Consider the following 11,280-nt stretch of genomic DNA (forward strand, 5'->3'; position numbering starts at 1 on the left):
ACAGGGAAGTTGTTGCCCAACGTGGTGCCGTCAGCTGACAAAATGGTGTCCAATAAGGAGCCAACCGGTGAATCCCAAAACACACAGAAGTGAGGCCAGGTGTACAAGGGAGCATGTGAGGGAACCCACAAGAAAATTGCACCACAGGTGGAGAGGTAAGTAATGAATGCTCGGAAATAAATTGTAGATATAAAAAAGAAAAGAGAAAGGCGGGACGTAAAATTGAGAGTAAATTATAAATATTTGTAAATATGGCACCAAGAAATAGGATTCAGCTTTCTGTACAGTTGCTTAGATGTGTTTTGATAGAAAAAGAAGCTGAAATGAAACAGAAAAAAATGGAAGAGATTTCTAGAGTTTGTAAATATTATATCCCTACTTCCACCCTGGCAGCATAGCTACCACCACCTTTGGGCTGCTCTGGGTCTTGGAGAGACCAACATAAGGCCTCGCCTTTACTTCTGCAAGCAGCAGTGCTTTGGCTCCTGAGTGGGTGAAAAAAATGAAGGGAGTATGGCATGTGACCTAGCAATGGCCCAGGTTACTGCTAGAGTGTGGCATCCACGCATGCGCATGCGGCAAGCTGAGTCTGACCTATGCTGGCTGTGGATCTAGGAAAGGCCGGCAGGAAAGTTTAAAGGGCTAGCTACACCTCCCACCGTCAGTGCCCAGAGCTGGCCAATGGGAATACCTAGAGGCTAATTGAACCATGAGCCAAGGAGCCTATGTGGATAAATCTACAGCTTTAACAGAGGAGAGGATTTAGGAATTCTCTTATTTTTTTGATTACAAGATTTTTTTTAAAGGCAAGGATAGTAAAAACCAGTAAGGTTATACGTGCCTTAGCTTATAAACAGGGCAGTATCAGAGCTACTATAATGGCAGACACCTGAGAACCCGGGCTAAACGATTTGCCAGCTGGTCACTGTCTGTGGCAGGACCACTGAAGGTGGTCTATGACCTGCCCAGGCAGAGCAGGCAACGAGGGACCACCCACCTGGTCCCAAGTACCCAGAAAGGATGGCCAACCAGCAGAGGGAACATGGCTTGTGCTCCGCCGCATGGCCCAGCTTCAAGTCCAGATCCCAGATTCCAAACCTGACAGCCAAGCTGCAAAAAGTAGCCTCAGGGATCTGCAGCTTCAGGTGAAACAAGTGTCTGTGAAAATGTAAACGAGCAAGTTAAACCTGTTAGCTAGGCAGATATGCATTAAACTCTTATTTTGAAGCCAGTAACTTGCTTAGCACAGAAGAGCAGAATGGAATCTAGGAGCTATTTTGGCAGAGAATCTGCTATGATCAATGTTTCTTACACTAAGCAACAGATTAACTGACAATTTTAAAATAGTAATTCTTGGGCAACTGCGTTTGCTCAATTTAAAGACCAGATTAATAATCCTTTCCCAGCTGACTTTTGCTGCAATTCACACAACTATATATTTTCTTTGTGTTATAACAAAAGATCTCTTGAAGGATGTTATGCTAAATTTTACAGATGGCTCTTCCAATGGATGAGCTTCATATATTATTAATGGTAAAAGGTCATTGTGGCGCATGCCCATGGCTCCTTGAAAACAACTTAAAAGGATAAAAGCAGGAGAATTAAAAGTCGCCACACAGTGCCTAAGGTCATGCACATTTTACGGGTACCTGTGAGAAACCTCGGACAGATTTTGGCATGATGGCACCAAGGAGACCTTTGCTAAAGCAAGGTGAAAAGACCCTTACACTGACTATATATATATATATATATATATATATATATATATATATATATATATATATATTCCAACCCTGTTTTTATTTGGGGTCTAGGATATGTTTGTATTTTTTCACAGGATGGGGCTCAAGCGAAATGTCTTCCAGAACGTTTGGTTCTATGTGTACAGCAGAGAAATGCCAGCCCTGATTATACCACAGCTGCTGCTGATTCCAATGGCGAATTGGAAAGAGGTTGCTGAAACTGTGATCTTGAACTCCTCATACCACCATGCTGCAGGCCACGGAAAAAGGTACCAGAACCAGTGTTCCTGACTCACAACATCATGCTTCAGTCTGAAAATGGAAAGAAGATCATGGTGATGACTGGTGATTCCTAGATTTTTGATAGACTTTGCTAGACAAACTTCCAGACCTAGTGACTCCTGTTTAATTTGGAGTCAGACCAGAAATACAGATTGAACTTTGGGCTGTTTTCTGACACAGAAGTCAGATTGCCAATGGTGAGAGGTATTTTTGTTAAGGCCAGTCCCTGACAGGAAGTGAAATAACAGCATATCCTAAGGGTAGATGATACAACTCATTCTGAAGAGAACAGTCTGAGCTCAGGAACTCAGTGGCATCAGGAAGTCCCTGAAACTTACCAGATTCACTAGGGCTCTTTCTCCCATGTATAAACAGTAAGGAGTTGGGAGAAACACTCACACAAATTGAGTTTTCTGAAAAAAGATGAGACTAGTATATAAGGCTAGAAGAGGCATAGATGAGCTTCCTGGAACCTCAGGTCAGTTGAGTTACATGAAAAAAAGCATGTTGGGGTGCCATCAGATGGTGCATTGAACTTCCAGTTTCCAGCTGCCATCAGTTGTCACCCATGCTGGGGTGGCTTTGATAATGCAGCTGCCTTTGAGTCATTTCTGCTCCTTTAAGTAACCTTCCACCTATATTCCTATAAGGAGCTTTAAACAATTCATTGGTTCACCAAATTGAATTTTAGTGGTATCTTTACATTGGCCTGTCTTTGCTTCCCTATCTAGAGTGAATAGACATTTGTCTACATCTCCCCAGGAATAATGTCACATCATATGTAGCTGGAACTGGAAGAAGTTTCTCATCAGGGATGCAGGGCACTCACTTCTCTGGACAACAAGCTACATGGCCTGAGTTAGGCTTTCTGGGAGTGTGGGAGCATCATGAATAGATGGAAGTTTAGGACCCTCACCAGGCTAAACCTGAGACATGTATACACTAAGAAAATGGAGTAATTTTCTCATTAGAAAAGAACCACAAGACCATCTCAGAGTAGTGGGGAGACAGAAAGGTGGGTCCCAGATAACCTCTATAATGATAATTGACCAGTTCCTGTGGTCTTTTACAAAGTAACTCTGATACAAAGTATTTCAATTAGTTACAAATAATTCTGTTTCAGAAAACCATGTGTCTTAGCTCTACCTTTTCTGACATTTTTTTCAAAAATTTTCTTCTGATCTTAATTTTATTTGGAACACAATACGGGGGTGGTTGTTGTTGGTTATTTTATCTAATATATTTATTATTCATATACATTAAAAACGAAGTGAGTAGAATTTCTCCAGTTCCATTCTCTTAGATGTCTGAATTCAGGAATAGTTAAAACTGGGTGGGGCATTATTGCTCAGTGTAGTGTACTTGCTTAGCAAGTGCAAATCATAAGTTTAGTTTCTAGTGTGCATGTACACACACACACACACACACACACAGAGAGAGAGAGAGAGAGAGAGAGAGAGAGAGAGAGAGAGAGAGAGAGAGAGAGAGAGAGAGAGAGAGAGAGAGAGAGAGAGAGTAGATGGAATGGCGGGCTGTGTCCCGCCACCCGGCTAGCTTTACCCAAATAATTACAGGGAAACTGTATTCATTTAAACACTGCCTGGCCCATTAGTAATAGCCTCTTATTGGTTAATTCTCATATCTTGCTTAACCCATATTTAGTAATCTATACAGCACCACGAGGTGGTCGCTTACCAGGAGAGATCATTACCTGCATCTGTCTTGGAGAGGAGAAGCATGGCAACTGCCTATGGTGACTGCCTGAAGCATCTGCCTTCGCTCTCCCAGAATTCTGTCTACTCCGCCTACCTAATTTTCTGTCCTATTAAAGAGGTCAAGGCAGTTTCTTTTTTTTTCTATTTTTTTCTCATTTTTTATTAAAAGTTTCCATCTCCTCCCCTCCTCTCCCTTCCCTCCTCTCCCCTCCACCATACCCCCACTCCCTCCCTCTCCAGGAGAGGGAGCCAGAAAAGGCCAGATCCTATAGCCATACTGAGGAATATCTTGCACATCACCATAGAACCTTCATCTGGCGATGGAGGCAGTTTCTTTATTAGCCAATGAAAGTAACACATAGACACTCCTCCATCGAGAGAGAGAGAGAGAGAGAGAGAGAGAGAGAGAGAGAGAGAGAGAGAGAGAGAGAGAGAGAAAGAGAGAGAGAGAACCAGTAAACAACCTCAGCTTAAAATCAAGGCAGTAGAAATCTTTAAATTGAATTACTAAATATTCAGACTTGACAAAACTCCAAACTTACAAAATGTTTGACTGTTTTTGATACTGGTTCATCCACATGAAGTTCTAAGTCTCCTCAGCATTGTTGAGGGAAGGTAGATATAGTGTTCCCGAAGAACCCTCCACTAAGAAGTGAAAGAGTCTCACTGTCCCAGATGCTCCCTCTGTTCTTCGTATTTTGGCACAACAGCAAATGTCCTTGAAACATCATGTCCAGTTTTCAGTTTGTTTAAGTCTCATCAAACATTGTCCAATTTGCTCAGTTTACATTTCACAGCTCACTTTGCATATGCATGGGAAAGAAGTTTTCATAGGAGGAACAGGAAAATTATACTTCACAGATAGTCAAGGAAGACCTTTGCATAGGAAATAGCTCTTATCTGTAAGTTCCAAAAATCCAACAGCCTTATTATGTTGCTAGGCAGTTTAGTAAAGAGACTGTGTGTGTATGTATGTGCATGCACATGTCACTGAGGAATCAGGAAAACCAATATACACATCTAATAACAGCAAGTAATAGACATTTGTGTTTGCATATAAAACAGTTACTACAGAACATTATTCACTATTACTATTGCTTGAGGTTTTTTCTTTTTCGAACGAATGATCCTATCCTATTGAGAAAAGTTTAACTTTCCATTTCTTATTTCAGAGACTTTTGCATTTCTGTCACCATATATGTTGAATATGATCCTTAGGATCATAACAAATGGAAATAATGACACACCTTTATTCTTTATTCAGTCTTAGTTCTTACTACTTTGCATAATTTCATTTGATTTTCTCCATAGATACTCTTATTGAGTCCTGAAAGTTTGGGAAATAGTCAAGATAATTTGGCTTTGAATTAGTTCACTTTTACAGTAAAGGAGGAAATTAGCTTTGGGTTTTAGAATTTTAGCATGATTTTAGACGATTCATTTCTTTTTGCATGTAAACCAAAATTTGAATTTCTAAGATAATTGCTAGATGATTAACATACGTTTTTAGGACTTTTAAAAATTAATATTCAAGCAACTCTTTTTGTTACATATTTTGGTGTTTATATTTACATTATTAATTTCTAATTTTCTTCATTATTACATCTTTGGCTTGTTAATGCTGTTGTGATATATTCATTCAATGATTTGTATGATTCAGGATTTATTTTGTTTTGGGTCTTACAGCTGTATTTTTTTCTTAATGTGACTCTCCATTGTGTAGTATTTCTATAACTCATCAAATTCTTTTCTGGTTAGCCATTGATTCATGGATCTTTATTAATTTTTATATCACTGTCCCCATACTTTTGTATTTAAAAGTGTTTCTCCTGGGGTAAAAGTTGGTTCAGCAAGTAAGAGTGCCTATTGTTCTTTGAGAGAACCTGAATTCAGTTCCCAACAATCATGTTGGGTCATGCACATCACCTGTAATTCTAGATCCAGAGGACTGAATGTGCTTTGTGACCTCAGCAGACATCCACACGTTTGCATACAACCCCACACAGAAACACCATGTACAAATAATTAAAAATGAAATCTGTTCTTATTTTCTTTATTTTATTTAGTCTTCTTTCATATAATACACCCCTATCAATGGTTCCTCTCCTTCCAGTTCTCCCACTTTTTTTCCCCACTCCCCTCCTATACTGACTCCTCTTCTGTTTCCCTTTAGAAAAGAGTAGGCCACCCAGGGATATCAACAGAACAAAGCATAACAAAATGCAATAAGACTAGGCACAAGCCCTCACATTAAACCTGGATGAGGTAACCCAGTGGGATTAAAGGGTCCCAATGGCAGACAAAAGAATCAGAGACACAACACCCACCACCACTATTCTACAAAAACCTCAAGGTGCCCAACCATAAGGTATATGCAAAAGACCTAGCACACCCATGCAGGTCCTGTGGTTGTCATTTTAGTATCTGTGAACCTCTATTAGCCCTGCTTACTTGATTCTGTAGGCTGTGTTCTCCTGGTGTCATCTACCTCTGGCTCCTACAATCCCTCTTCCCACTCTCCTATATGGTTCCTTGATTTACACCTAATCTTTAGCTGTGGGTCCTTGCATCTGCTCCCATCAACTGCTGGAGGAAGCTCTAAGCTCTCTGATGGTGATGGGGCCAGGCACTGAATGATGAGACTAGCAGAATATCACCCACTATAAACCATTTGTACTTTTCTAGTAGGACTCTGACATCTTTTTCTGCCATTTCAGCTCTCTTTCTTTTCTGGTACGGAAACATTAAGAGCTTCTGGGAATGTCACAATAGAATGCTGTCTCATAGTTTTTATGTTGTTTTGCCATATTTTATGTATCTGACAGTGGGTATTTTCTACATTTATGTATATTTTATTTCTTTCCCTCTGTGTTTTAAATTTATTTTACTAGAGAAACTTAGTGAGCTGTCTTCGCTTGGATTTTTGATCAAAAGAATGATGATTAAACACACACACACATACACACACACCACACACACACACACACACACACACACTTCATTTGTGTCCATAACAAGGTTCAGAGGGCGCAGCATTAGCTTTCTGCCTGGTGTAAAGGTACTTCAGACATTATTAGGGATAGGGTGTTTAAGCAGTGAAATTGTTTCTGGAGGCTGAGATCTGAGATGAGAATTTCCAAGTTCTTAATTTTTATGGAAGAATAAAATAAAGTCCAAATTTATAGCAAAGTATCAAGGGAGTTTTATCTAAAACAAAGTTACTAAAAGGGTCTGAATACCTTGCAAGAGGGCTACAGGCCACACAGTGAATAGCGACAGGACCCCAGGTTACTGTCCAATATCTCTTTGTGTGGAATTAAAAGGAAAATGGAATGAATACAAAAGGTGAAGTTTGGTAGTTATTATTTTGATTACTAGATTAAGTTATTTAATCATTTCTGTACAGTACATGTTCCCTTCCATAACGCATCTGACATTAATTATATGTAACTTCAATTATACACATTATAAGATGGTACATAAATAGAGGATTCCCCTTATGCATTAACTCAAGGACATGTTTGTTCTTATTGTGTATTATGGATGAACCCAAAACCATCTCAGGATGAACTGGCCTGCTTGGTCTCATATCAGCTTATACAGATAATATGATTAAATAGAATTTAAATGTGATAGTCATCAAAGGGAAGAGGAACTTGTTCCATTATTTACAGAGGGTGTGTTTGTAGCTTGATACAGGCAAGAGTACTATGTTGCTAACAGGTTGTTAGCCATAAAGAGGCATATACATGCAGAGTTCATGGAGACAGGAATCTCAGGCAAACAAATACATGTATTATTATCAGAAAAAAAATGTGTGTTTAGTCTCAAATCAGGTGAAGCCCTCAAATCAGTTAACTAAACTATATGATTTCCATCATCAAAGTGGTAAGGGAAGGGAAAACATAGAAGAAAAATTTAAAGGGAAGTATATAGTTTAGAAGATAACAAAGAGTAAAAAAAAATAATGCTAGGGTTAGATAGAGGAAAGACAGACTCTCTTAGTTAGGGTTACTGTTAATGTAAGGAAACACTGTCACCAAAATCAATTTGCGGAGGAAAGGGTCTACTTGTCTTACATATCTGGAGTCACAGCCCCTTGAAGGAGCTCAAACGTGGCAGGAACCTAGAGGCAGGAAATTGCTGTTAAGCAATGGTCTGTACCCTATCAATTGTATTTTGATAAAATGCTGATTTGCTAGTAGCCAGGCAGGAAGTAAAGGCAGGCAATGAAAACAGGAGAATTCTGGGAAGAGGAAAGATTCAATCTGCAGTCGTCACCCAGACACAGAGAACGCAAGATGCGACTGCCTTAAAGGTACCAAGCCATGTGGCTAACACAGACAAGAATAATAAGTTAATGTAAGATGTAAAAATTAATTAATAAGAAGCCTTAGCTACTAGGCCAACCAGTTTATAATTAATATGGGCCCCTGAGTGTATATTTGGGACTAAATATATGTGGGATCTGTTGGGACAGAAAACTCAGTCAACAGGAAATGATGCACAGAGAGGTCATGGAAGATTGCTGATTACTGGCTTATTATTCCTTGTGTTTTCTTATAGTTTCCATGATCACCATCCCAGGGATACTACCACACACGATGGCCTGGATTCTCCCCCATCAACCCTTAATGAAGAAAATGCCCCACAAGCCAGCCTACATCCTGATATTACGGAGGTTCCCTCCTCTCTAATGGCCCTACCTGTGTCAAGCTAACAAGCATCCAGACATGCTAGAATTTGCAGTGAGATACAGTTAAAACACAATTAAAAAAGTAAAACACAAAAGTATAAGCATAAAGTGTAATTAAAAACAAATTTTACTCTGATGTGAACCCAGAAAGATACAATACAAGCAGGCTAGCAACATATGCCCAATGGGACAATAGTGGCTTAAAAGCTTGTTTATGACAGAACTCATACCAGGTACTGTAATCATTTATTCTCTGCACTTTTATTATTGTTTTTTAGTTTCTCTGTAAACCAACATATAGTGAAATGAAAAGCTTTTGTCAAAGAGTAAGAGCTGCAGTAATCTAGATAGAAGGAAGATTGATGTTGTTAATCTGAAAAATAACAATAGATTCTACCCAAGGGATTTTTACTTCTCCAGCCACGTTTACAGTACTGGGTTTGAGTACTCTCTGGTCCATCAGAAGATTGCAGCCAGTTCAGTCACAGGATAAGTTAGATCTCATCCCTGATCCCAGGCTCCATTTAGCTTGTCCCAGCTATGGTGTAGGTTGGGGAGTGAGTGGTAGGGCATTGAGATCATGGATTCAGACTCCCTTAATCCATTCTACCATCCCAACCACCTTTGTTCCTTCTGTTCCGGTGCTCTCATCATTTTACCATTCCATGTTTTAAGTTCTGCAATGCACTTCATGCAATCAAAATTGCTCGCTTTGCACAGCAGTTGTGAAGGCAGAGCCTTGAAACATATTGCAGTTCTCTCTACTTTTTTCTCCATACACCTCTTCATGTGGTATGTTTTCATATGTCTCTTGGGGGACATTGGATTCAGCCTCAGATTTGGGTTTACAGCAGCATAAACTGTGGCTGGTTCTCAGAGTACCAAAGCCTAGAGACACTGAACATACTTCTGATAGCAAGATACCGCTCAGCTCTAGCAGTTAGGCTAGAAACACTAGCTAGCTTCTCCGGAGAAAATAATCCCATCTAGTCTTATTCCTGTTTTCTTAGTTTTTCTCCTTTTTCTGCAGTTGTTGCTTTTTATCTTGACTTTCCTCCATGTGTTTTTTACAGATTTGTGTTTAATCCACCATTTTTCAGAGAAGACCCTCACATAATAAATTTCACTTTTCTGTTTCTCAGTGGATTTTCTCCCTGGGTCATTAATGCAAGAGAGGTGCTAAAATCTCTTCACAATTATTAATGTCTATTGCTCTCTTTTGCTTATTAATACTTTTATGCATTTAGGTGTTCTGGTATTGAATATATATGGTTTATAGCTGCTTTTTTATTTTGCAAACATGACATGACATCCTATATAATGAATTTCTTTACTTTTTATAATCACATTATCTTTAAATTCTATTTCATTTTATATCAGTGTAGGTGTTTTAATCTGCATTAGATTTGGCTGGCATACAAAATATGGTTTCAGTCTCCCACGGCCACTGCATGATGCTATTAGTGGTAGACTTTTACAAATTCCCAAGGTGAATTTCTTGTCATCAGAGTCTCTATTTTCTTTCTTTTTAAAAATATGCTTTGTCACCACATGTCTTTTAGTTGGATGACTTAATTTATACTCATTTCTGAGTACGGTGTTGCTTCTTCCCTCTTCCTCCCCTCCCTTATTTCCATGCCTTCTCTCATTTCTTCTCTCTTATTTTTTCTTGTGTAAATGATTTTTTCTGGTGTTTTTTTTTTATTATTATTGATTGTCTGCCACTAAAATTTGCTTTTCAGTTACTATGAGGCTTACTGAAATGTTTTTTTGTTTTGTTTTGTTTTTGTATAAAAAGTTGTTTCAGGATGATAGCAACTTAACGTTAATCATAAAACCAAGAACAAGGACAAAAGAAACCAAAAATAATAGAAATACCCATGCTTGACTTCCAATCTTTATTACATTTAACATTTTGACATCCCATCTTACATATCTCTATATTGGTAGTACATAAACTTACTTATGTAGGTAATTTTAGTTGATTTTTTTTTACCGTTCACACTAAAAATGCAATAGAACTATGCATCATGTTTAGGTTCAAACATGATGAGTTTGTTTGAATGATTACTTTTCTGAAAAGTCTTGTTTCTTTTTGTTTCCCTCTTCCTCCTTGTAATCTCTTTTTCTCATATGTCTTTTAGCATTTCTTTGTATATGGATATAATTTATTACTGTTTTGGGAATGGCATACTAGTGTGTTTGGTTCTGTTTACCCTCACTCTACCTCCTCCCTCTAGTCTACCCAGACCCAACACAACACCACTTTCTCACCCATCCAACTTTCAGCGATTTTTTTTTTTCCCAATAAAGCTGGCTTGTGCTGCTAAAGTATTCTGGAATGTTTGGCCTTCTACTGGAGCATGGCAATTTATAAATGGCTACATTCTTAGAAAAAGAAATGGACCCTCCCTCTCCCAGCTGCTATTAATTAATTGTCAATAGCTCTTTGGCTGGAGGTGGGAATTAGTGTTCAACTCCTCTCTCGGTAGAGAGATGTAGCCTATCAAAGAGCAGCCTCGATGAAATTTGTACATTCCAGGGTAGGAGCATGAGGCATGAGGATTAGAATGATTAACCAAAAAAAAAAAAAAAAAATCAGAGATATGAGAGAACTAAGAGACAGAAACAGAACAGCATTGGTAGGGAAATTCAGTGGATACTGAATCCGTCTGTCTTTATGTTCAACATGCTTACATACCTCACTCCAAAAGAGGACAGGGAGGCAACAGATTTTATTAGCATCATATAAGGGATAGACTTGAATTCTACAACCTTTAGTCAAGGTGGAGCAGATCCACCTCTATACCCAAAACACTAATTAACCACACCCTAGGTCAGAATC

The sequence above is a fragment of the Arvicola amphibius genome, chromosome 11 (assembly GCF_903992535.2).
Source record: "Arvicola amphibius chromosome 11, mArvAmp1.2, whole genome shotgun sequence".
Classification (NCBI taxonomy): domain Eukaryota; kingdom Metazoa; phylum Chordata; class Mammalia; order Rodentia; family Cricetidae; genus Arvicola; species Arvicola amphibius.